At 41.4% G+C, this 6,125-nt stretch overlaps 1 long non-coding RNA gene across 1 annotated transcript; it reads left to right on the top strand.

Moving 5' to 3' along the window:
• LOC146699093 (uncharacterized) lies at positions 1-2,451 on the top strand. Its single transcript, XR_014922761.1, has 2 exons — positions 1-49; positions 1,511-2,451. It is a non-coding gene; the product is annotated as an uncharacterized LOC146699093 (long non-coding RNA).
• The last annotated feature ends 3,674 nt before the right edge of the window (positions 2,452-6,125 follow it).

The raw sequence follows: 6,125 nt of genomic DNA, 5'->3' as shown, positions 1-6,125 counted from the left end.
TGCCAGTGTAGCAGAAATGATGATGGCAGCAGCAGCCGTTCTTCTCTGCGTGAGTAGCTTAATGTTGTTCATGTGTAATTTACGTACCACGTTATTACATTAATGCATGTGAGGTGAACTAGCAAACACCATCATAGCTACATGCGGCTGTCTTCTTGTTTAATGGCAGATGCTCCCTTCACCCTGGCCAAAAAGGCTAAAATGACTAAAGAAAAAGAGGGAAACAGCTAAACATGAGAGGTTTTTGGACAAAGTTCGTGTTTTTAACATTGTTTAAGCACTGCTTCCAGCTAAGAGTGATACCATATATGCCCCATAGCTGCAGAAAAGGCTAACTTTGTTATCTTTTTACAAAAAACCAGCTGACCATGAGAGGTTTTAGGACCAATTTTGTGTTCTCCATTCTTTAAGCACCGGTTTGAGCACCGGCACCGTTTCAAAAGTACCGATTTGGCACCGGTATCGGATAAAACCTAAACGATACCCATCCCTATTCATTAGCATGCGCTGCAGCTTTCAGCCCATGTCGGGCACTTTGCTTTGCTGTCAGTGAATCATTTTTCCTAGCTGAGATGTCAGTGAAATAGCTGCTGTGATTGCAAAGTCATCAGACAAAATAAGAAGTGATCACAGCAAAAGCTTTCCACTCAAAAATACAAAACCAATATTTTCAGAATTATTTTCTGTGGATTATTTTAAAAGGCTTCACTTTGGAGTGTAAAAAGCTTCTTTGAGCGAATGAAGAGTGAAAGTTTACTGTGACGTGATGCAACACAGACGCAACCAAACCCTGTAATTTTTCTTGAGCATGACAAACTTCTAAAAGCAAAGCAAGGACTGACGTGAAAACTTAGAAGGTTGTAAAGCTGCTGGATACTAAAAGACTGATAATGTACAACTGATTAGTCTGATGACTGTGATTAAATATCTTTACACGAGATCTTTGTTGTGGTTTATGCAATTAGAGCATGTTATGATCTTTCCACTCCTCAGAATAGCACTCTATCTGCCTCTTCATGCATCCAATCTGCAGTATGATCTGTTTCTTGTGAGTGAGACGATGGAACATCGGGTCCGTAGGCAGAAACAACTTGTTTGGTAGTTGAAGTTGTCACACAGTTAATCGCCAAAATGTTTCCAGTTGGTTGGTATCTTATTTTTCCATCCACACTTTGAAAAGATCACTGCATGCACTCTGAGCACAGATGTTGTGGTCCTACATTATTGCACATAGTTGGGCATTGAGGAGCTGTGGATAGAATTTGTGCCTGACAAGAACATAAGACATGTACTAGGCCATGAAATTGCAAGGTGTCTTAACTGACTGTGACACATTAGTTTGGGGCTCTGAATTTTGAAGCCTCAGCATTGCTGTTTTGGCTGCCACCAGAAATGAGTGCAAAGTTATCAGCTAAGGCCAAATCGAAACACAACACAAATCGAAATTGAAGCAATGAACCAAGGGAATTTGGTTGGTGCTAAATTTTCTCAAAGTAGGTATTTCTTTCAGAGGAGGAGATCCAGAGGGGATTCGTTCTTCAGGGAGCTGGCTGACAAATGGTTGACGCACCAAGAAGAGTCTAACAGAAGAGAGTAAGTTCACCCAGCAAAGCATGAACAAGACGCTAAACTGAAGTTGTACGAGTTGGTGAAGAGTGGGTGACTGAGACGGACCTTAAATAGACAGGTGGGTAATGAGCCGAGCGAGTGCAAAAGCCAGAGATCTAGTGGGAATCTGCAGGAAGAGCTCACGGGAGCAGTAAAACCCGCTGACTCACAACCCCACACAAACACTATCTTCTGGGAGAAAGAGAAAAATAAAAGTACAGAAAAAAATGAAGTAGGCCAACCAGTCGGCAACAAAAATAGCATTTGTCAGATTATTCCTTTTAAAAAAAACTGCTGAAGAGTTCCAATGTGATATATAACACATATAACACGCAGCTCTCTATGCTGGTATACCTGTCAGTCAAAAGGCCACACGCTTACGCGTCAGCCTTAATAGTGTCCATATGGATGGATTTAACAGAAAAACACCCACTATATAGTTGCAGTGAGGGGAGAAACTAACCATAGATACCTGGCTGTAAACATGGTTTTTAATGCTGTTAACTTGGGCTCGACTCAACCTTAAGCCATCATGGACTTGACTTGCAAACAAGAGCAATAAGACAGGATTGAGATACCTGCAACAGAGTCCTTCATGGTTTTACAAAGGCCTGTAGAAAGTAACAGAAAGGAGATCACTTTTATTTTGGAGTATTTCACAGTTCTTATATGGATCCCACCTCCACCAGACTAAAAAAGTTAAATAAGCTGGAAGAGTTCTTCACAAGCAGGAAGGGAAATGGAGCAAATCCCCCCTAAACTAAGGAATCACTGCATGTAAGATGGCATCAAATACAGAATACCATCTGAGACAGAGTTGGCTGGAAACTAAAATTGCCCCTTTTCTCATTCAAAATATTTTATCAAATAAGGACTTAAATCAGTATCACAGAAGTAAATAAATAGTTTTATTTATTTGTGTAATGCATCATTCTTTTGTCAGAGGAACAATCACATCAGTAGACAACTGAAAAACACTTGTTCTTTGCTTTCTTGCACGCTGTCACTCAGTATTGCCAAACTTCTTTGTTTGTGAACCAATGTTGGTAAAGCAGTCTTCCTCACACCACAGTTTGTGAAGAAATTCTGCACACTGTTTATTGTCTTTGCTTATTGGCAGAAAGCATTAGGACCTGCTGGGATCCTTTTGACGCTCAGCCGGGGGCAGTTATCCGGCTCGTCTGATATATTGTCCAACAATTATCGTATCTGAGGAAAACCCAGGCTCTCCTGCTGCGAGTGTGAAACAACAGCTTTGGGACAGAGGCCATTCACATCTCTGTGGTGTGATAGACTCAGCAGTGACAGCTAATGTGAAACAGGCTGCTCTTTGTTGAAAGCATGTGGCTGCTGGTTTTGTAATATGTTAAATGTGTTTAGCGATGCGTGACTGTTTTACTGACTCATGAAACTCAGTGTTCAGTCGCCGCTGCTGAGTAAAATTTATAAGCTTAAAAAATGAAAAGAATCTCAGCAGGTGACGTCAGATATACACCCAAGACTATTTGTTTCCCGCAGCTTCCCGCTGTCCAATCAATACATTTTATCAGATGCCCTTTTAATGATTCCTGGAGTCAGGGTTTACACAACCCCATCTCCAGTAGCCTTGGGTGCCTTTCTTCTAAATAAACAATTGGATATGCAAAGGAGGATTCCTGAGTACTGCTCCACAAAATATCAACAGGGAGGTGCAAAAAACCTTTAAAGCCACTCAGGCTGAAAATTGCCAATTAAAAGAGGGAAGAAAGGAAGCCATGCAGCACATCAAAGAGATGTTGGCCAGAAAGTTCACAATGTGCAGCAGCCTGCGTGAATGTGAACTGAAAACAGAAAAACAGCGAGATGGTATCATTGTACAAAGAGGAGTGTGACGCTGACCACATTGCTGGAGGTGGATGGAAAGAAAAAAGTTGCTGGACAACCAGCAGGAGGGCCAGTTCAGAGGCTGATAATCCCATTTAGCGATTGCCAGGAGGAGGTAAAAAGTGGCAGTGAAATACTGGACATGGACACGTGGGATTATTATAAAAGTTCAAAAAAGACAAAACCTTGATCCAGCGAAATCCAGGACACCACAGAAGAGCCTGAGTGGGGGTGACAGAAAGAGAAAAGAAAAGAAATGCTCGCATAGAAACTATAAGAAACATGACCAGGATAAAGAAAGTCAGGAAAAGAAATAACCTAAAGGAAAGCAGCTGAGAAAAAGAAAGAATGGAAGAAGGTCGAGAAACAACTGACAAAAGTCAAAGTAAGCAGTAAAGGAAGGAAAAGAAACAGCTGAAAAAACAAGAAAAAGAGGCAAAAAGGGCAGGGGGAGAAAGGGAAGACAAAGAGTGGCATCTGGATTTGAAAGCATGCGATGTCTACAGAAAGCTGCTGATTCAGCTCAGGCTGAACAGGGGGTTTCTCTTCCTTTTCCTTTCTCCATTCTCCCAGCTTCATCTTCCCCTCTGTAACTTTAATGCACTGCCACCTCTGTCTTTCCTCACTTTCTGTCAGCAACATCTTGTTTGATAAAAAACACATTTTATCATATCTAAAGCACTGACAGACTAATATTTTAGTGGCTTACTAAATGAGGATTCAGACATGATAACCTGAAGTATTTGAACTAACTCTCACTGATTATTTTGTTAGAGCAAACAGTTCCTGCAGCTCTGTATGCAAGCACGCACGTCTTTACTGTCCTGTACAGACTCTGGTTTGGACTCCCTTGTTTCTCAAGGAGTGACGGGAGAAATGGAAGGTCGAAATGTGACTCAGATTCTCTGCTGTGAGACAGTCGGAGGAACAGAATGACAGCACTGCTGCTGAGGAGGAGGAGGAGGAGAAACGGCAAACAACAGCCGGAGAGATGAAGCTTTGAGCATGGTGGGATTGATGAGGTTTCAGCTGCTGTCCTGGAGAAAATTGAGGACAAATATAAGCTGCACTCAGGGCTTGAATATTTGATCATTTAACTAGAAACGCCCAGCATCCCAAACATAACATCTGTTTTTGGTTCGTTTTCCTTCTGGCAGCTTCATTTAATCACATTATCAAAATAAACTTTTGCTCTGTTGCTCTGATAAAGGGGGAAGTATTCCCTCAGTACACCACGCTTTATTTACAAAATTCAAAATCTGTTAATCGCTCTCAACTATTTTGCATTCGTTAGTCTGATAGAGACAACCGGAAGCACAGCTTAAAGGCTGGAGGAGGGCAAACATCCCAAAAGTTGTCTTGAAAATATTCTTCTGAGACTCTTGGTAATTTCCTGTGCTTCCTTGTTACGCACTGTTGGCATTTTTATGACTTCCAATTCTTTTATCTGTATGGTATTTTATAATAAAGGCAGCTACAACAGGGCGTCTGTTGATGACAGCTGCTTTGTACTGTTTGGAAAAAATGCTGGGTCTTCAGTTCATTAAGCCTCTGTGGCCATCTGAAGGCAGCAAACAATAGATGTGCTGTCAGAGTGCCTCGATATGAAGCACGACCGTCCACTGCGTTTGTCTTCAAACACTTTTTTGGGCCTCCTTGAGATGACTGTTACCATACACGCATTAGACCAGTGGCTCGAAATCCTTTTTGTTATGCTGGAGACTTTGAGTTTTGTTAATAAATGGAAAATGGGCTGATATATATTCACCCCTTTATTACTTAAGCAAAGAACTTTTTACTGCAAGCCGCATCAGCTCATCCTCACAGCACTGTATTCTGCAGCTTTAAGCTCCTCACGGACACGTCCCCTGATTTAACCTCATCTCTCTATGCTCACCTTCTTCTTTCTTCTTTTGCCGCCCCACACAGAACCTGGTTCCTCCAAGTGCTTACCCACGGGAGATCGATTGTTGTGGTTTTCTCACTAACACTGTAGGGTCTTTACCTCACAACATCAGCCACCTTGTTGTGAACTGGCACTATACAAATACAAGTGATTTGCTGGGATGCAAAACTTACTGTACGTTCATCTTCAAATATCTAAAATTACTGTTTTCTATTGAATCAATTTAACAAGCGAATATCAGGTGATTCAAATTTATTCCTGTGTGCTGTTTTATCTTTTAATTGTATGCATGTAGATGCCATCTGCTGTAAAGCCTGAAACCAATAAGGAGAGTCTTGATATTTAAGGATGCCTCTGGCTGCGTTGGCCTAAAATATCAAATTAAAAGTTAAAGAAGCTGTGCTGTGTTAGCTGTGCCAGGGATATCAAGAGGACCAAGAGGTTCTTCAGGCTGTAGAAAGCTGCATATGGAATCAAGCAAATTAGTGCTTTGAATATCAGCTCAGTTAGATATTTGTTTATTGCTTATTTTTGTCTGGGGATCGAGTACAAAAACAGCTCATATGGAGCCCATGCCAGCATCTGAACAGGGACTCAAACCAGCAACCTTTAGGCTACTAGTCAGCTGCACAGGCCTCTGTACTTGATTATCTGCTTCTTGCATCTGTTTGTTTAACGGATTAAGCTAGAACAGACCCTGCTGTTTTGTTTCTATCTAAACTTTAATATGTTACTTTTGATTGAGGCT

This window comes from Copadichromis virginalis, linkage group LG11, assembly GCF_057382275.1.
Source record: "Copadichromis virginalis isolate Kocher_CV1m ecotype Utaka linkage group LG11, C_Virginalis_male_GT1.1, whole genome shotgun sequence".
In the NCBI taxonomy this organism is placed as follows: domain Eukaryota; kingdom Metazoa; phylum Chordata; class Actinopteri; order Cichliformes; family Cichlidae; genus Copadichromis; species Copadichromis virginalis.
This window is presented reverse-complemented; position numbering and strand designations above follow the sequence as displayed.